Here is a 23,472-nt window from a genome sequence, read left to right on the forward strand (position 1 = left end):
CACGGTTGTGTAGCGTACTTTTGGTACATGTGTACTTATGGTACATGTTCTTCGACTACTATTTTATGGTGTATGGGGAACTGGGAAGATTACCACTCGAAGTAAATATCAAACTGAGAATGCTGTGTTTTTGGAATAGACTTATACAAAATGAAAATAAATTAAGTAGCATACTTTATAAACTAATCTCGAAGTTACATTTCGAAGGAATATACACATTTTAATGGAATCTTTCATTAAAAATATTTTTGACGAATCTGGTCAGTCAAATATCTTCCTCAATGAAATACAAATGATTAACAGTTTTTATAAAAGTTTTATGAAACAGCGCCTTCAAGATCAGTTTATACAAAAATGGTTCTCAGGTGTGGAAAACTCCTCAAGAGACAGACTTGTCTAATATATGAAAAATATTTTGGATTTGAAAATTATCTTATAAAATTATCGGAAATGAATAGAGTATACATAACTAAATTCCGTACATCAAATTTAAAAATTCCAGTTGAGACTGGAAGATGGCGTAATGTTGAGAAACGTTAAAGAATATGCCATTTATGCAATGAAAATATCGGGGATGAATTTCATCTTTTTGTATGTAAACACGAAGAAATAGAAAAAAATATACGTATCAAATATATCCCACAGTATTATTATAGTAATCCCAGTCTTCATAAGATGGGTGGATTTATAGGTATTTGTAATATTCAATTATTGAAGAAGGTGTCTCTATTCATTTGAAAAATGATGGTATTTTTGTAGATGTGAATAAAAGCTATGATAGTAGTACGGTATAAGTATTGTTAATTTTCAAATTAATATTCCATATTTTAGTAATTGGTAATGATATATATTGTCCACCTGCCATGTGCAGTTAAAAATGTAACTTGTATAATCCATGTAACACATTTTACTGTGTCTGGGAGACTATAATGAAATCTTTGAAACTATCTTCTGAGTTGCAGTGACATGGATTAATTACATATTAGAGTACCCGTACACTGGTTAGGCAAGTCTGTGAATCAAAAGCACGACAGGTGGGCTTTCCACGTGTTTTCGTGAGGTATGACCCCGTTGTCTTGGTCACGCTAGAACCCCGCGGCGATTTACATGCCAAGCCACGCAACCGTATTAGTTCTCAGGTAACTTTCTGGGTACGACTTCGCCAATTTTCGTTATGGGTTCGTTGGAATGGCCACGCGTGTGATTTAGAGAGTTGCCGCTGGCGGTTAATCGCCAACCTTTGTCCATGGTCCGTAAACATGAGGTTAAAAGAGAAATTTTAGTGATAGATTAGATTAAATATCCCTCTTGCTAAATACAAAAATGTAACATTTTTGTGAGAAATCGATTTTTTTTTTTATATATTATATATATATATATATATACAATTAACCAGGCAATTCACGCTAAAAATATGTATATAACCAGAAATATAGTTCCATAAATGCACACGATACAATACAACACGTAACGCAATAAGTCGGTGGATTTTATCAAGGATTTATAAATGAGATATACGTCCTAGATTTTATGAATAGTAAAGAAATTTGTAAAGTGAGTTTGACCAAAAGACATAACGGGCGAGTATAAAATAATATATATCATTACTGGGTTTGTGCTGGTGTTCCATAACTGAGGTCCTCAGATTGAATGGGGTCCTTTTAATACATCCTTGATATACAAAGTTCAATTGTTCATTTTTTTATTTCAAGTTTAATACGATCTTTGATCAATCTAATCAGGTAAAAAGTGGTTTCAAAAGCATTTAGTGTTTCATGTACATCGACAAAACACATCAAATTAATGAGAATAATTAAAACAGATGACATGGGTCGTTTTTGTAGATCAATCGATACAATCCATAAATATCTTCATGCGTGCTAAAATTCCTTCCACGGTAAAAAAAAAATGTGTGAGTTCATATCCGTCATATCTTCTAGGTCCAAAATCTGCTGCATAAAGTCCACGAATACATTATTGTTTTTGTCAAAACTGCATACTACTCAGTATCGTTTAGTACAGTAGTTAAGTGATGACATGCTGTGAGAACACGTGGACGACATTACATCTTTTGCTTATCCGTACAGTTAATTGAAAGAAGTCTACAAATAGTCAATTAAAGAATTCGTATCACCTGACTGGCTATAATGTTTAAAATTGTCTGAAAAATTCACATTATTCTTTATGAAAAATGTCACCGTGCCTCATGGGCTATGTCATGAATACTATTACCCAATCACATAAGAAGCGTACCTTGATTGGTATTAATTGACTCCGCCCTTTGTCATCACTTCTCTCGCTGAATCTTGAATTGACAATTTTTTCAATTCATTTTATTCCGACCCGACTTCAGTAACAAGCGGCCCTTTAATGACATGGGGGTTGTTTTTTTTCTGTGGGCTTAGTCGTTTATCTTCATAATTTTGAAGGGGGACTTCTAACACGACCATGAAGATTTGTCTCATACTGTTTTAGAGCTGATATTTCGCGATGACATAGTGACCTTGATGATGCAACATATCGATTTGATATGGTCCAAAGCTAGCTCGTGGAGTGACCGCATTTGTGTTAGGTACTTGAACACAACTAGAAGTGACTAGTTAGCTTGACAAATTTGGACGTTTACTAACCTAAGAATTAAGAAATTTACTAACCCAAGAATACGGATGTAACATATAGTAACTAGTACTAAGGGTCTATTTATACAGGATTTTTTCGCAGAGACTTAGCTAGAACTGTAAATATAATGAATGAAGAAGAGTTCTACGTGCCGTAACGCCATATATAACGTTTCGGGAACTGAAAACTATATATATTCCATGCTCAGTTGCACAGCACATGCGATACGGTAGCGATACAGTGACAGCGATACCGTCAGTCGACTATATATCGGGAGCCGTGCTCTCGTTCTGGGTGAGTGGTCAACACACTAGCGAAGCTCGCCCGCCGGCTCACTGCGCTGTCGCCGTAGGGGGTCAATGAGAACAATAGGCAGTGTTATTTCCACGAAAGAAATAACGCTTTCAAAAAAAAATAACGTTTCCAACGATACTCTTAACGTGGTCACGTAAACAATCACATGTTCTGTTGATGCTAACAAAGTTTCACATAAAAATCACGTAACATTCTGGCAATAACATGGGAAACAAAATCATTAACAATCATTGCTGACACTAACACGTGAAATGAAATGAATAACAATGCAAAATAAATAATAACACCAGTCACTGAATCTAACATCATTTAAAAAAGACAAACGCATGCAAAGATAGAGGTAACACAGCAGCAAATATATAACGTGTGCTAGAAAATAATAACATGCTTTTAGTTAAAGATAACTAAAATTTTGATAATAACAGTGAAACAGATATAACCAACATAAATATTTAAAAAATCACAAATATGCTTAAAATAACAGTTTAAGAACGAAAATTAACAGAATAGGGCTACCAGTGAAAATGATTAGTGTAAATTTGAGCTTGTGAATCAGGATAATTTGAGGTAAAGTTTTCTTTACTTTGGTATGATTTTTTTCATGATCAAGAACAATGCCATTGTTTTATGGAACATCAGAACTTTGACCCTTGACCTTTCCCTATGTTAGGCGATGTTACCTTGATAATCCTAACCTTTGACCTTTGATCTTTCCAGTATGACCTTGACCCAGTCAGAGCGAGGCTATCCACGCCCTATAGAGCACGTTGGCATTCCCCAGGGGGTGAGGAATGAGAAAGGCTGGAACTGGTCGCCGACACATACCACCCCTGTCCATTACCTGTGGCATAAGGCTTAGTACCTGTCCGAGAGGAAGAGCGAGCTACAGCCAATCATAGACGAACTGGACCCTCATCAACCAGTCAGTGTCTCATTCATGTTTTTACCTCTAATTTTAGCGAGAAAAATCATCTAGGCCATGCCTGTTGTTCGATCATTTTTAGCTCACCGTTTTGACTCTGACCCCCGGGGGCAAGAGGGGCAGGGCCCAATAGGAGAAATAGAGGTAAATCTTTTAAATTAATACTAGTCATATAGTTCTACTTGGATTGTAACCAAATTTGGCCCACAAACATTCTTAGGGGAAGGCATTACAAACAGGGCCTCTTGTTCATGATTTCTTCTACTATGTTCTCAGAAAACGTTGAACCACTTTTATATATAGACCATACTTTTACAAAGTCAAGGTTAAATGTAGTGTTTCCAATTTGCCAACATTATATAGCGAAGCTTACCCTTTGTTTACAAGTAGTTAATTACTATTGTTTACTATGAGCTCATGTCCAATTATAAATGGGTTTAATACTACATCCCACAAGGCCGGTGTCATATCAAAAAAGTATCCCCCATCAAAAAAGTATCCGGATACTTTTTCTGCCCATCAAAAAAGTATCCACCCTATCAAAAAAGTATCCCCCCATTGTCTGTTTATGCTTTCCAAATAAAGATTGGTAATGTTAAGAAAATAAACAGAAAATCAGCAGTATATGCCTATATAGGTGACAAAGTGACTGTACAGGTAGTAAATTACACCTGGTCTACCTGTATTACATAACAGCACAGTGGGGGGGGGGGGGTCACACCTGACACTGATACAGGTAGAGGGCACCTATAAAATTACCTGTGTGTATATATATATATAGCTACCACATCATCACAACAGTGAGAATAAGCATCAATCCAAAACCAAACTATGAGATAAAATTTGTTTTGAAATGTAACTATCTAATTATACTTTTTAGTGTACAGATATAACATGAAACTTGCATTTTATGTATACACAATTAAATAAGCGACAGCTGTGTATACTAACTGCATGCACTATAGTCATATAAGTGTAATTAAATACATGTATATAGTAAGGAAATAATAATGATTATAGAGAATAGATAATATCTAAAAACTAATGTTAGAAATGCTTTAACTAATTTTATGTGATCAACAAAATAATACACAATTAAATTAAATACAATCAGAAACTTTTTTAACATCATGGTATATTATGCTGATATATATGTTCCAATATGATTCGATCATTAAAATAATTAGAGTTGGTGTTCGGGGAAGACCCCAATATAATGAAGCATTATGAACATGCCTGCAGATATAAATGTTATTGCAAATTGGAAACCTAATATTTTCCAATAAATAAATGGTGTATACAATGTGATGTATATATTTTTTTATGATCAATTTGTTTGTTAAAGTGTCTGCATTGATCAAGATAAAATACATTATACAATACCATGATCAATAATTGACATTAATTTGTAATACACATGTAGAAGAAAGGATATATATAATTATCAGGGATTATCTCAGGGCTATACATGTAGCTAGCATTGTTTTTATCAATACCACACAACAATTAATACAATAGGTGGGGACCTGTTTTAGCATTTTATGGATGCAGACACAGAGGCAGACAGAAGATATTGGATGGGGTTGAACATTAATTGAGCTGCCAATATATGAGTTTTGAAAAATTACCTGTACAAATTTTTATAACATCATTCAGGGTTTTTTTGTGTTTGATATGCGTCAACATCCGACTATCTACTATAATATATAAATGAATTTGAAAATCAATTATAATCAATCATTATCTTTTTTTCAATGAAATCATCTTTAAACTAAAATACTACTGTATGTACATGCATGTATGGTGCTCATAAAATATCTTAGGGAGATTACAAAGTAAATATCTTTAAATCCAATTATGGAATGCATATATCACAATTTACGTGTACAAATAATATTTAAGAGTTCAAAATGAATTTTGGCAGTAAATCAACCACTGCAACAATCATACAGTGAAATGCGTACTTATATGCATTAAAACTAATTAGGTAAAAAATTTAATGTAGGTGTGGTCTACAAATTCATTTCACATTTCCACAGTGTTATTTAGTAATATTGTGAATGGACTTCTGTAGGTATGTTTTCATCTAAACCTGCATAGATCAAAAACATGTTTATCTTTCAATCTGAATGATTTTCACACCATCAAACATTTCACCCCGCTATGGACCATATAGCTTTAAGATTTGGAAAGCATATATACATATATATACATCAATAATTCAATCCTCAATATGTTTTAACTGGAATTTTACAAACAGGGAGGATAAATAAGTGTGTTATCTTGGGGGGATACATATCTGATGTCCATGCATGCATAGAAAAATTATCTAGGGGAGATAAGTGTAATATCAAAGGGGGATACATATTTGATGGCTATCGAGAAAATATCTAGATAGAAATTAGTGAATATCTAGGGTGGATACATATTTGATGGCCATCGAAAAAGTATCTAGGGGGAGATTAGTGTGATATCTAGGGGGGATACATATTTGATGGCTATCGAAAAAGTATCTAGGGGGAGATAAGTCTAATATCTAGGGGGGATACATATTTGATGGCCATCGAAAAAGTATCTAGGGGGAGATAAGTCTAATATATAGGGGGGATACATATTTGATGGCCATCGAAAAAGTATCCTGGGGGAGATTAGTGTGATATTTAGGGGGGATACATATTTGATGGCCATAGAAAAAGTATCTAGGGGGAGATAAGTCTAATATCTAGGGAAGATACATATTTGATGGCCATCGAAAAAGTATCTAGGGGGAGATTAGTGTGATATCTAGGGGGGATACATATTTGATGGCCATAGAAAAAGTATCTAGGGGGAGATTAGTGTGATATCTAAGGGGGATACATATTTGATGGCCATAGAAAAAGTATCTAGGAGATTAGTGTAATATCTAGGGGGGATACATATTTGATGGCCATCGAAAAAGTATCTAGGGGGAGATTAGTGTGATATCTAAGGGGGATACATATTTGATGGCCATAGAAAAAGTATCTAGGGGGAGATAAGTCTAATATCTAGGGGGGATACATATTTGATGGCCATCGAAAAAGTATCTAGGGGGAGATTACTGTGATATCTAGGGGGATACATATTTGATGGCCTTCGAAAAAGTATCTAGGGGAAGATTAATGTGATATCTAAGGGGGATACATATTTGATGGCTATCGAAAAAGTATCTAGGGGGAGATAAGTCTAATATATAGGGGGGATACATATTTGATGGCTATTGAAAAAGTATCTAGGAGATTAGTGTAATATCTAGGGGGGATACATATTTGATGGCCATCGAAAAAGTATCTAGGGGGAGATTAGTGTGATATCTAGGGGGGATACATATTTGATGGCTATCAAAAAAGTATCTAGGGGGAGATAAGTCTAATATCTAGGGGGGTACATATTTGATGGCCATTGAAAAAGTATCTAGGAGATTAGTGTAATATCTAGGGGGGATACATATTTGATGGCCATCGAAAAAGTATCTAGGGGGAGATTAGTGTGATATCTAAGGGGGATACATATTTGATGGCCATAGAAAAAGTATCTAGGGGGAGATAAGTCTAATATCTAGGGGGGATACATATTTGATGGCCATAGAAAAAGTATCTAAGGGGAGATAAGTCTAATATCAAGGGGGATACATATTTGATGGCCATCGAAAAAGTATCTAGGGGGAGATTAGTTAATATTTAATATGTATTCCCTCTAGATATCATACTAATCTCCCCCTAGATACTTTTTCGATGGCCATCAAATATGTATCCCCCTTAGATATCACACTAATCTCCCCCTAGATTCTTTTTCGATGGCCATCAAATATGTATCCCCCCTAGATATAATACTAATCTCCCCCTAGATACTTTTTCAATGGCTATCAAATATGTATCCCCCCTAGATATCATACTAATCTCCCCCTGGATATTTTTTCTATGGCCATCAAATATGTATCCCCCCTAGATATTAGAGAAATCTCATTCTATAAACACACTGTACTTCTTTTATGGCCATCAAATATGTATCCCCCCTAGATATAATACTAATCTCCCCCAGGATACTTTTTTGATGGCCATCAAATATGTATCCCCCCTTGAATTTAGACTAATCTCCCCCTGGATACTTTTTCAATGGCTATCAATTATGTATCCCCCTAGATATTAGACTAATTTCCCCAAGATACTTTTTTGATGGCCATCAAATATGTACCCCCCCCTAGATACTTTTTCGATGACCATCAAATATGTCTCCCCCCTAAATATTCCACTAATCTCCCCCTAAATACTTTTTCGGTGGCTATTAAATATGTATCCTCCCTAGATATTAGACTAATCTCCCCCTAGATATTTTTTTCGATGGCCATCAAATATGTATCCCCCCTAGATATTATACTAATCTCCCCCTAGATACTTTTTCGGTGGCCATCAAATATGTATCCCCCATAGATTTTAGACTATTATCTCCCCCTGGATACTTTTTCGATGGCTATCAAATATGTATCCCCCATAGATTTTAGACTATTATCTTCCCATAGATACTTTTTCGATTGCCATCAAATATGTATCCCCCCTAGATATTAGACTTATCTCCCCCTAGATACTTTTTCGATGGCCATCAAATATGTATCCAACCCTAGATATTAGAGAAATCTCATTCTATATACACACTGTACTTCTTTTATGGCCATCAAATATGTATCCCCCCTAGATATCATACTAATCTCCCCCTAGATACTTTTTCGATGGCCATCAAATATGTATCCCCCCTAGATATTAGACTATACTCTCCCCATAGATACTTTTACGATGGCCATCATATATGTATCCCCCCTTGATATCATACTAATCTCCTCCTAGATACATTTTTTGGTGGCCATAAAATATGTATCCCCCCTTGAATTTAGACTAATCTCCCCCTGGATACTTTTTCGATGGCTATCAAATATGTATCCCCCCTAGATATTAGACTATACTCTCCCCATAGATACTTTAACGATGGCCATCAAATATGTATCCCCCCTAGATATTAGACTCATCTCCCCCCGAGATACTTTTTCTATGGCCATCAAATATGTATCCCCCCTAGTTATTAAAGAAATCTGATTCTATATACACACTGTACTTCTTCTATGGCTATCAAATATGTATCCCCCCTAGATATCATACCAATTACCTCCTAGATACTTTTTCGATTGCCATCAAATATGTATCCCCCCTAGATATTAGACTCATCTCCCCCTTGATACTTTTTCTATGGTCATCAAATATACATTACGTACCCCTTGATAGTAGACTTCTCTCCATAGATACTTTTTCTATGGCTATACAAATATGTATTAATTCCTTCTAGATATGACACTTAAATCTCCCCTAGATACTTTTTTGATGACCATGAAATATGTATCCCCCTAATCCCACATTTCGATAGTACAAGTATCTCCCCCAAATACTTTCTTTTGGTCATGTATTTAAATATATATTTATTTCAATCTATAGATATTTTATCAATTAATTTTCCCTCTGATGGACATTATAATTATAACTGTACTGTACCTCCCCATCATGATATATTGTATAATTTTTGTCCACACGCACATCCTTTTAATATAAGTATCTCCCTGAGATGTTTTCAACAAAACTGTAGATTTATTTCCAGATTCATGCAACTATATATATATATACCTGCATATATATAGTGTATATCCTAATATAAAGTTGAATTACAATTGACACACCATTTTACACTTATATTCACTCATAAAATGATTTACATTGTATTCATCAAATTAGTAAATATATTATCTGAAATAAATATGACAAGTTTTATTTTATTTTTTTTCCAGATCCAAAATCATGCAATCAAATATGTATCCCCCCTATGTATCAATTGGTACATATATAGACATATAAGCTTATAAATGTGTTTGTATCTATATAACCAAGGTCTTGATAATTGAATAATCATAATTTATATGAATTGAAAATATGTATGCAAGTAATGAGCTATATATATATATATCGTTTTAAACATATGGTTGCATGAAAACATAAATAAATTGTATCAATTTGCAAGCACAATAAAATCATGGGATGATGTACCTGTACAGGTAAACATTTGGTAATACCACTGTGTACAGGTGACTATCTGACAGTGCCTATATATAGACACACCTGTACCTGTCCGTCCCACCACTAATTAGGTAGTTAGGTAATACCTGACCAGGTGTAATTAGTTACCTGGTACTTGTAAAGGGACTCCTGGTATATCTTTATGACCATTTGATTTACTGCCAACTAAAATTATAACAATCACTATTGATGTCATGGGGGGGATACTTTTTTGATAGGGGGGATACTTTTTTGATGGGCAAAAAAGTATCCCCGGATACTATTTTGATGGGCAAAAAAGTATCCCGATACTTTTTTGATGGGGGATACAAATTTGATATGACACCGGAATAAAACCAGTTCACATCATCACAGCTCATTAACCAAATATCAATGGGCTTTTCACTGGTAAACAAATTTTCATGTGCAGGTTAATGATTGGTGATATTGACCTATTGTTTCTATATTAAAAATCAAAGAGATGTTAGTAATGTAAATAAGCTTACTGTTTTCCAAGTTAAATGCATAACTGATTAAAGTTGTCTTTTTCTGCAAACAGTTATTCTATTTGATATAGATTTATTTAGTTTGTGCATGGATATCTCATCCTGGCCTGAAAAATTATATTACAATAGACTCTTCCAGCGTTTGAATTAGAAGAGATGGAATTGTCCAATAGGGGTGAGCAAGTTAATACCATAAACCCAGCATAAAACCGTTATGTTTTCTTTTAACAGGAGTTGAACAGACTTGAAGTCGTTGGTTCGAACAAGGCAACCATACACCCAGAACGCCAAGACACGGACATCGAATTTACAGATCTTTTCGATAAATATCCTGAGGAGGACGAGGAGAACTTGTAAGCACTACATGATAATGGAATCATTCCCTACCTAGAGGGTGTGACATGATAATAGAATCATTCCCTACCTAGAGGGTGTGACGTGATAATAGAATCATTCCCTACCTAGAGGGTGTGACGTGATAATAGAATCATTCCCTACCTAGAGGGTGTGACGTGATAATAGAATCATTCCCTACCTAGAGGGTGTGACGTGATAATAGAATCATTCCCTACCTAGAGGGTGTGACATGATAATAGAATCATTCCCTACCTAGAGGGTGTGACATGATAATATAATCATTCCCTACCTAGAGGGTGTGACATGATAATAGAATCATTCCCTACCTAGAGGGTGTGACATGATAATAGAATCATTCCCTACCTAGAGGGTGTGACATGATAATAGAATCATTCCCTACCTAGAGGGTGTGACATGATAATAGAATCATTCCCTACCTAGAGGGTGTGACATGATAATAGAATCATTCCCTACCTAGAGGGTGTGACAGGATAATAGAATCATCCCCTTCCTAGAGGGTGTGACATGATAATAGAATCATCACCTACCTAGAGGGTGTGACAGGATAATAGAATCATTCCCTACCTAGAGTGTGTGACGTGATAATATAATCATTCCCTACCTAGAGGGTGTGACATGATAATAGAATCATTCCCTACCTAGAGGGTGTGACATGATAATAGAATCATTCCCTACCTAGAGGGTGTGACATGATAATAGAATCATTCCCTACCTAGAGGGTGTGACATGATAATAGAATCATTCCCTACCTAGAGGGTGTGACATGATAATAGAATCATTCCCTACCTAGAGGGTGTGACATGATAATAGAATCATTCCCTACCTAGAGGGTGTGACATGATAATAGAATCATCACCTACCTAGAGGGTGTGGTGACATGATAATAGAATCATTCCCTACCTAGAGGGTGTGAAATGATAATAGAATCATCACCTACCTAGAGGGTGTGACATGATAATAGAATCATCACCTACCTAGAGGGTGTGACATGATAATAGAATCATCACCTACCTAGAGGTGTGACATGATAATAGAATCATCACCTACCTAGAGGGTGTGACATGATGATAGAATCATTCCCTACCTAGAGGGTGTGACATGATAATAGAATCATCATCCCTACCTAGAGGGTGTGACATGATAATAGAATCATTCCCTACCTAGAGGGGTGTGACATGATATGATAATAGAATCATTCCCTACCTAGAGGGTGTGACATGATAATAGAATCATTCCCTACCTAGAGGGTGTGACATGATAATAGAATCATTCCCTACCTAGAGGGTGTGACATGATAATAGAATCATTCCCTACCTAGAGGGTGTGACATGATAATAGAATCATTCCCTACCTAGAGGGTGTGACATGATAATATAATCATTCCCTACCTAGAGGGTGTGACATGATAATAGAATCATTCCCTACCTAGAGGGTGTGACATGATAATAGAATCATTCCCTACCTAGAGGGTGTGACATGATAATAGAATCATTCCCTACCTAGAGGGTGTGACATGATAATAGAATCATTCCCTACCTAGAGGGTGTGACATGATAATAGAATCATCACCTACCTAGAGGTGTGACATGATAATAGAATCATTCACCTACCTAGAGGGTGTGACATGATAATAGAATCATTCATTACCTACCTAGAGGGTGTGACATGATAATAGAATCATCACCTACCTAGAGGGTGTGACATGATAATAGAATCATTCACCTACCTAGAGGGTGTGACATGATAATAGAATCATTCACCTACCTAGAGGGTGTGACATGATAATAGAATCATTCACCTACCTAGAGGGTGTGACATGATAATAGAATCATTCCCTACCTAGAGGGTGTGACATGATAATAGAATCATTCCCTACCTAGAGGGTGTGACAGTGATAATAGAATCATTCCCTACCTAGAGGGTGTGACATGATAATAGAATCATTCCCTACCTAGAGGGTGTGACATGATAATAGAATCATTCCCTACCTAGAGGGTGTGACATGATAATAGAATCATTCCCTACCTAGAGGGTGTGACATGATAATAGAATCATTCCCTACCTAGAGGGTGTGACATGATAATAGAATCATTCCCTACCTAGAGGGTGTGACATGATAATAGAATCATTCCCTACCTAGAGGGTGTGACATGATAATAGAATCATTCCCTACCTAGAGGGTGTGACATGATAATAGAATCATTCCCTACCTAGAGGGTGTGACATGATAATAGAATCATTCCCTACCTAGAGGGTGTGACATGATAATAGAATCATTCCCTACCTAGAGGGTGTGACATGATAATAGAATCATTCCCTACCTAGAGGGTGTGACATGATAATAGAATCATTCCCTACCTAGAGGGTGTGACATGATAATAGAATCATTCCCTACCTAGAGGGTGTGACATGATAATAGAATCATTCCCTACCTAGAGGGTGTGACATGATAATAGAATCATTCCCTACCTAGAGGGTGTGACATGATAATAGAATCATTCCCTACCTAGAGGGTGTGACATGATAATAGAATCATTCCCTACCTAGAGGGTGTGACATGATAATAGAATCATTCCCTACCTAGAGGGTGTGACATGATAATAGAATCATTCCCTACCTAGAGGGTGTGACATGATAATAGAATCATTCCCTACCTAGAGGGTGTGACATGATAATAGAATCATTCCCTACCTAGAGGGTGTGACATGATAATAGAATCATTCCCTACCTAGAGGGTGTGACATGATAATAGAATCATTCCCTACCTAGAGGGTGTGACATGATAATAGAATCATTCCCTACCTAGAGGGTGTGACATGATAATAGAATCATTCCCTACCTAGAGGGTGTGACATGATAATAGAATCATTCCCTACCTAGAGGGTGTGACATGATAATAGAATCATTCCCTACCTAGAGGGTGTGACATGATAATAGAATCATTCCCTACCTAGAGGGTGTGACATGATAATAGAATCATTCCCTACCTAGAGGGTGTGACATGATAATAGAATCATTCCCTACCTAGAGGGTGTGACATGATAATAGAATCATTCCCTACCTAGAGGGTGTGACATGATAATAGAATCATTCCCTACCTAGAGGGTGTGACATGATAATAGAATCATTCCCTACCTAGAGGGTGTGACATGATAATAGAATCATTCCCTACCTAGAGGGTGTGACATGATAATAGAATCATTCCCTACCTAGAGGGTGTGACATGATAATAGAATCATTCCCTACCTAGAGGGTGTGACATGATAATAGAATCATTCCCTACCTAGAGGGTGTGACATGATAATAGAATCATTCCCTACCTAGAGGGTGTGACATGATAATAGAATCATTCCCTACCTAGAGGGTGTGACATGATAATAGAATCATTCCCTACCTAGAGGGTGTGACATGATAATAGAATCATTCCCTACCTAGAGGGTGTGACATGATAATAGAATCATTCCCTACCTAGAGGGTGTGACATGATAATAGAATCATTCCCTACCTAGAGGGTGTGACATGATAATAGAATCATTCCCTACCTAGAGGGTGTGACATGATAATAGAATCATTCCCTACCTAGAGGGTGTGACATGATAATAGAATCATTCCCTACCTAGAGGGTGTGACATGATAATAGAATCATTCCCTACCTAGAGGGTGTGACATGATAATAGAATCATTCCCTACCTAGAGGGGTGTGACATGATAATAGAATCATTCCCTACCTAGAGGGTGTGACATGATAATAGAATCATTCCCTACCTAGAGGGTGTGACATGATAATAGAATCATTCCCTACCTAGAGGGTGTGACATGATAATAGAATCATTCCCTACCTAGAGGGTGTGACATGATAATAGAATCATTCCCTACCTAGAGGGTGTGACATGATAATAGAATCATTCCCTACCTAGAGGGTGTGACATGATAATAGAATCATTCCCTACCTAGAGGGTGTGACATGATAATAGAATCATTCCCTACCTAGAGGGTGTGACATGATATAATAGAATCATTCCCTACCTAGAGGGTGTGACATGATAATAGAATCATTCCCTACCTAGAGGGTGTGACATGATAATAGAATCATTCCCTACCTAGAGGGTGTGACATGATAATAGAATCATTCCCTACCTAGAGGGTGTGACATGATAATAGAATCATTCCCTACCTAGAGGGGTGTGACATGATAATAGAATCATTCCCTACCTAGAGGGTGTGACATGATAATAGAATCATTCCCTACCTAGAGGGTGTGACATGATAATAGAATCATTCCCTACCTAGAGGGTGTGACATGATAATAGAATCATTCCCTACCTAGAGGGTGTGACATGATAATAGAATCATTCCCTACCTAGAGGGTGTGACATGATAATAGAATCATTCCCTACCTAGAGGGTGTGACATGATAATAGAATCATTCCCTACCTAGAGGGTGTGACATGATAATAGAATCATTCCCTACCTAGAGGGTGTGACATGATAATAGAATCATTCCCTACCTAGAGGGTGTGACATGATAATAGAATCATTCCCTACCTAGAGGGTGTGACATGATAATAGAATCATTCCCTACCTAGAGGGTGTGACATGATAATAGAATCATTCCCTACCTAGAGGGTGTGACATGATAATAGAATCATTCCCTACCTAGAGGGTGTGACATGATAATAGAATCATTCCCTACCTAGAGGGTGTGACATGATAATAGAATCATTCCCTACCTAGAGGGTGTGACATGATAATAGAATCATTCCCTACCTAGAGGGTGTGACATGATAATAGAATCATTCCCTACCTAGAGGGTGTGACATGATAATAGAATCATTCCCTACCTAGAGGGTGTGACATGATAATAGAATCATTCCCTACCTAGAGGGTGTGACATGATAATAGAATCATTCCCTACCTAGAGGGTGTGACATGATAATAGAATCATTCCCTACCTAGAGGGTGTGACATGATAATAGAATCATTCCCTACCTAGAGGGTGTGACATGATAATAGAATCATTCCCTACCTAGAGGGTGTGACATGATAATAGAATCATTCCCTACCTAGAGGGTGTGACATGATAATAGAATCATTCCCTACCTAGAGGGTGTGACATGATAATAGAATCATTCCCTACCTAGAGGGTGTGACATGATAATAGAATCATTCCCTACCTAGAGGGTGTGACATGATAATAGAATCATTCCCTACCTAGAGGGTGTGACATGATAATAGAATCATTCCCTACCTAGAGGGTGTGACATGATAATAGAATCATTCCCTACCTAGAGGGTGTGACATGATAATAGAATCATTCCCTACCTAGAGGGTGTGACATGATAATAGAATCATTCCCTACCTAGAGGGTGTGACATGATAATAGAATCATTCCCTACCTAGAGGGTGTGACATGATAATAGAATCATTCCCTACCTAGAGGGTGTGACATGATAATAGAATCATTCCCTACCTAGAGGGTGTGACATGATAATAGAATCATTCCCTACCTAGAGGGTGTGACATGATAATAGAATCATTCCCTACCTAGAGGGTGTGACATGATAATAGAATCATTCCCTACCTAGAGGGTGTGACATGATAATAGAATCATTCCCTACCTAGAGGGTGTGACATGATAATAGAATCATTCCCTACCTAGAGGGTGTGACATGATAATAGAATCATTCCCTACCTAGAGGGTGTGACATGATAATAGAATCATTCCCTACCTAGAGGGTGTGACATGATAATAGAATCATTCCCTACCTAGAGGGTGTGACATGATAATAGAATCATTCCCTACCTAGAGGGTGTGACATGATAATAGAATCATTCCCTACCTAGAGGGTGTGACATGATAATAGAATCATTCCCTACCTAGAGGGTGTGACATGATAATAGAATCATTCCCTACCTAGAGGGTGTGACATGATAATAGAATCATTCCCTACCTAGAGGGTGTGACATGATAATAGAATCATTCCCTACCTAGAGGGTGTGACATGATAATAGAATCATTCCCTACCTAGAGGGTGTGACATGATAATAGAATCATTCCCTACCTAGAGGGTGTGACATGATAATAGAATCATTCCCTACCTAGAGGGTGTGACAGGATAATAGAATCATTCCCTACCTAGAGGGTGTGACATGATAATAGAATCATTCCCTACCTAGAGGGTGTGTGACAATGATCACAATAGAATCATTCCCTACCTAGAGGGTGTGACATGATAATAGAATCATTCCCTACCTAGAGGGTGTGACATGATAATAGAATCATTCCCTACCTAGAGGGTGTGACATGATAATAGAATCATTCCCTACCTAGAGGGTGTGACATGATAATAGAATCATTCCCTACCTAGAAGGGTGTGACAATGATAATAGAATCATTCCCTACCTAGAGGGTGTGACATGATAATAGAATCATTCCCTACCTAGAGGGTGTGACATGATAATAGAATCATTCCCTACCTAGAGGGTGTGACAGGATAATAGAATCATTCCCTACCTAGAGGGTGTGACATGATAATAGAATCATTCCCTACCTAGAGGGTGTGACATGATAATAGAATCATTCCCTACCTAGAGGGTGTGACATGATAATAGAATCATTCCCTACCTAGAGGGTGTGACATGATAATAGAATCATTCCCTACCTAGAGGGTGTGACATGATAATAGAATCATTCCCTACCTAGAGGGTGTGACATGATAATAGAATCATTCCCTACCTAGAGGGTGTGACATGATAATAGAATCATTCCCTACCTAGAGGGTGTGACATGATAATAGAATCATTCCCTACCTAGAGGGTGTGACATGATAATAGAATCATTCCCTACCTAGAGGGTGTGACATGATAATAGAATCATTCCCTACCTAGAGGGTGTGACATGATAATAGAATCATTCCCTACCTAGAGGGTGTGACATGATAATAGAATCATTCCCTACCTAGAGGGTGTGACATGATAATAGAATCATTCCCTACCTAGAGGGTGTGACATGATAATAGAATCATTCCCTACCTAGAGGGTGTGACATGATAATAGAATCATTCCCTACCTAGAGGGTGTGACATGATAATAGAATCATTCCCTACCTAGAGGGTGTGACATGATAATAGAATCATTCCCTACCTAGAGGGTGTGACATGATAATAGAATCATTCCCTACCTAGAGGGTGTGACATGATAATAGAATCATTCCCTACCTAGAGGGTGTGACATGATAAATAGAATCATTCCCTACCTAGAGGGTGTGACATGATAATGAATCATTCCCTACCTAGAGGGTGTGACATGATAATAGAATCATTCCCTACCTAGAGGGTGTGACATGATAATAGAATCATTCCCTACCTAGAGGGTGTGACATGATAATAGAATCATTCCCTACCTAGAGGGTGTGACATGATAATAGAATCATTCCCTACCTAGAGGGTGTGACATGATAATAGAATCATTCCCTACCTAGAGGGTGTGACATGATAATAGAATCATTCCCTACCTAGAGGGTGTGACATGATAATTATAAATAGAATCATACCCTACCTAGAGGGTGTGACATGATAATAGAATCATTCCCTACCTAGAGGGTGTGACATGATAATAGAATCATTCCCTACCTAGAGGGTGTGACATGATAATAGAATCATTCCCTACCTAGAGGGTGTGACATGATAATAGAATCATCACCTACCTAGAGGGTGTGACATGATAATAGAATCATTCCCTACCTAGAGGGTGTGACATGATAATAGAATCATTCCCTACCTAGAGGGTGTGACATGATAATAGAATCATTCCCTACCTAGAGGTGTGTGACATGATAATAGAATCATTCCCTACCTAGAGGGTGTGACATGATAATAGAATCATTCCCTACCTAGAGGGTGTGACATGATAATAGAATCATTCCCTACCTAGAGGGTGTGACATGATAATAGAATCATTCCCTACCTAGAGGGTGTGACATGATAATAGAATCATTCCCTACCTAGAGGGTGTGACATGATAATAGAATCATTCCCTACCTAGAGGGTGTGACATGATAATAGAATCATTCCCTACCTAGAGGGTGTGACATGATAATAGAATCATTCCCTACCTAGAGGGTGTGACATGATAATAGAATCATTCCCTACCTAGAGGGTGTGACATGATAATAGAATCATTCCCTACCTAGAGGGTGTGACATGATAATAGAATCATTCCCTACCTAAGGGTGTGACATGATAATAGAATCATTCCCTACCTAGAGGGTGTGACATGATAATAGAATCATTCCCTACCTAGAGGGTGTGACATGATAATAGAATCATTCCCTACCTAGAGGGTGTGACATGATAATAGAATCATTCCCTACCTAGAGGGTGTGACATGATAATAGAATCATTCCCTACCTAGAGGGTGTGACATGATAATAGAATCATTCCCTACCTAGAGGGTGTGACATGATAATTATAAAATCATTCCCTACCTAGAGGGTGTGACATGATAATAGAATCATTCCCTACCTAGAGGGTGTGACATGATAATAGAATCATTCCCTACCTAGAGGGTGTGACATGATAATAGAATCATTCCCTACCTAGAGGGTGTGACATGATAATAGAATCATTCCCTACCTAGAGGGTGTGACATGATAATAGAATCATTCCCTACCTAGAGGGTGTGACATGATAATAGAATCATTCCCTACCTAGAGGGTGTGACATGATAATAGAATCATTCCCTACCTAGAGGGTGTGACGTGATAATAGAATCATTCCCTACCTAAGGGTGTGACATGATAATAGAATCATTCCCTACCTAGAGGGTGTGACATGATAATAGAATCATTCCCTACCTAGAGGGTGTGACATGATAATAGAATCATTCCCTACCTAGAGGGTGTGACATGATAATAGAATCATTCCCTACCTAGAGGGTGTGACATGATAATTATAAATAGAATCATTCCCTACCTAGAGGGTGTGACATGATAATAGAATCATTCCCTACCTAGAGGGTGTGACATGATAATAGAATCATTCCCTACCTAGAGGGTGTGACATGATAATAGAATCATTCCCTACCTAGAGGGTGTGACATGATAATAGAATCATTCCCTACCTAGAGGGTGTGACATGATAATAGAATCATTCCCTACCTAGAGGGTGTGACATGATAATAGAATCATTCCCTACCTAGAGGGTGTGACATGATAATAGAATCATTCCCTACCTAGAGGGTGTGACATGATAATAGAATCATTCCCTACCTAGAGGGTGTGACATGATAATAGAATCATTCCCTACCTAGAGGGTGTGACATGATAATAGAATCATTCCCTACCTAGAGGGTGTGACATGATAATAGAATCATTCCCTACCTAGAGGGTGTGACATGATAATAGAATCATTCCCTACCTAGAGGGTGTGACATGATAATAGAATCATTCCCTACCTAGAGGGTGTGACATGATAATAGAATCATTCCCTACCTAGAGGGTGTGACATGATAATAGAATCATTCCCTACCTAGAGGGTGTGACATGATAATAGAATCATTCCCTACCTAGAGGGTGTGACATGATAATAGAATCATTCCCTACCTAGAGGGTGTGACATGATAATAGAATCATTCCCTACCTAGAGGGTGTGACATGATAATAGAATCATTCCCTACCTAGAGGGTGTGACATGATAATAGAATCATTCCCTACCTAGAGGGTGTGACATGATAATAGAATCATTCCCTACCTAGAGGGTGTGACATGATAATAGAATCATTCCCTACCTAGAGGGTGTGACATGATAATAGAATCATTCCCTACTTAGAGGGTGTGACATGATAATAGAATCATCACCTACCTAGAGGGTGTGACATGATAATAGAATCATTCCCTACCTAGAGGGTGTGACATGATAATAGAATCATTCCCTACCTAGAGGGTGTGACATGATAATAGAATCATTCCCTACCTAGAGGGTGTGACATGATAATAGAATCATTCCCTACCTAGAGGGTGTGACATGATAATAGAATCATTCCCTACCTAGAGGGTGTGACATGATAATAGAATCATTCCCTACCTAGAGGGTGTGACATGATAATAGAATCATTCCCTACCTAGAGGGTGTGACATGATAATAGAATCATTCCCTACCTAGAGGGGTGTGACATGATAATAGAATCATTCCCTACCTAGAGGGTGTGACATGATAATAGAATCATTCCCTACCTAGAGGGTGTGACATGATAATAGAATCATTCCCTACCTAGAGGGTGTGACATGATAATAGAATCATTCCCTACCTAGAGGGTGTGACATGATAATAGAATCATTCCCTACCTAGAGGGTGTGACATGATAATAGAATCATTCCCTACCTAGAGGGTGTGACATGATAATAGAATCATTCCCTACCTAGAGGGTGTGACATGATAATAGAATCATTCCCTACCTAGAGGGTGTGACATGATAATAGAATCATTCCCTACCTAGAGGGTGTGACATGATAATAGAATCATTCCCTACCTAGAGGGTGTGACATGATAATAGAATCATTCCCTACCTAGAGGGTGTGACATGATAATAGAATCATTCCCTACCTAGAGGGTGTGACATGATAATAGAATCATTCCCTACCTAGAGGGTGTGACATGATAATAGAATCATTCCCTACCTAGAGGGTGTGACATGATAATAGAATCATTCCCTACCTAGAGGGTGTGACATGATAATAGAATCATTCCCTACCTAGAGGGTGTGACATGATAATAGAATCATTCCCTACCTAGAGGGTGTGACATGATAATAGAATCATTCCCTACCTAGAGGGTGTGACATGATAATAGAATCATTCCCTACCTAGAGGGTGTGACATGATAATAGAATCATTCCCTACCTAGAGGGTGTGACATGATAATAGAATCATTCCCTACCTAGAGGGTGTGACATGATAATAGAATCATTCCCTACCTAGAGGGTGTGACATGATAATAGAATCATTCCCTACCTAGAGGGTGTGACATGATAATAGAATCATTCCCTACCTAGAGGGTGTGACATGATAATAGAATCATTCCCTACCTAGAGGGGTGACATGATAATAGAATCATTCCCTACCTAGAGGGTGTGACATGATAATAGAATCATTCCCTACCTAGAGGGTGTGACATGATAATAGAATCATTCCCTACCTAGAGGGTGTGACATGATAATAGAATCATTCCCTACCTAGAGGGTGTGACATGATAATAGAATCATTCCCTACCTAGAGGGTGTGACATGATAATAGAATCATTCCCTACCTAGAGGGTGTGACATGATAATAGAATCATTCCCTACCTAGAGGGTGTGACATGATAATAGAATCATTCCCTACCTAGAGGGTGTGACATGATAATAGAATCATTCCCTACCTAGAGGGTGTGACATGATAATAGAATCATTCCCTACCTAGAGGGTGTGACATGATAATAGAATCATTCCCTACCTAGAGGGTGTGACATGATAATAGAATCATTCCCTACCTAGAGGGTGTGACATGATAATAGAATCATTCCCTACCTAGAGGGTGTGACATGATAATAGAATCATTCCCTACCTAGAGGGTGTGACATGATAATAGAATCATTCCCTACCTAGAGGGTGTGACATGATAATAGAATCATTCCCTACCTAGAGGGTGTGACATGATAATAGAATCATTCCCTACCTAGAGGGTGTGACATGATAATAGAATCATTCCCTACCTAGAGGGTGTGACATGATAATAGAATCATTCCCTACCTAGAGGGTGTGACATGATAATAGAATCATTCCCTACCTAGAGGGTGTGACATGATAATAGAATCATTCCCTACCTAGAGGGTGTGACATGATAATAGAATCATTCCCTACCTAGAGGGTGTGACATGATAATAGAATCATTCCCTACCTAGAGGGTGTGACATGATAATAGAATCATTCCCTACCTAGAGGGTGTGACATGATAATAGAATCATTCCCTACCTAGAGGGTGTGACATGATAATAGAATCATTCCCTACCTAGAGGGTGTGACATGATAATAGAATCATTCCCTACCTAGAGGGTGTGACATGATAATAGAATCATTCCCTACCTAGAGGGTGTGACATGATAATAGAATCATTCCCTACCTAGAGGGTGTGACATGATAATAGAATCATTCCCTACCTAGAGGGTGTGACATGATAATAGAATCATTCCCTACCTAGAGGGTGTGACATGATAATAGAATCATTCCCTACCTAGAGGGTGTGACATGATAATAGAATCATTCCCTACCTAGAGGGTGTGACATGATAATAGAATCATTCCCTACCTAGAGGGTGTGACATGATAATAGAATCATTCCCTACCCAGAAGGGTGTGACATGATAATAGAATCATTCCCTACCTAGAGGGTGTGACATGATAATAGAATCATTCCCTACCTAGAGGGTGTGACATGATAATAGAATCATTCCCTACCTAGAGGGTGTGACATGATAATAGAATCATTCCCTACCTAGAGGGTGTGACATGATAATAGAATCATTCCCTACCTAGAGGGTGTGACATGATAATAGAATCATTCCCTACCTAGAGGGTGTGACATGATA

The 23,472-nt window shown here is 37.8% G+C and overlaps 1 protein-coding gene and 1 pseudogene across 1 annotated transcript in view; both read left to right on the top strand.

The window, feature by feature from the left end:
• The window catches only part of LOC138306379 (uncharacterized), a 481,793-nt gene that overhangs the window by 44,849 nt on the left and 413,472 nt on the right, over nucleotides 1-23,472 (top strand). The window lies entirely within an intron of this gene.
• Nucleotides 1-23,472, top strand: part of LOC138306396 (MYCBP-associated protein-like) — a 453,378-nt pseudogene that overhangs the window by 26,230 nt on the left and 403,676 nt on the right.

Source organism: Argopecten irradians, chromosome 13, assembly GCF_041381155.1.
Source record: "Argopecten irradians isolate NY chromosome 13, Ai_NY, whole genome shotgun sequence".
Taxonomy (NCBI): Eukaryota; Metazoa; Mollusca; class Bivalvia; order Pectinida; family Pectinidae; genus Argopecten; species Argopecten irradians.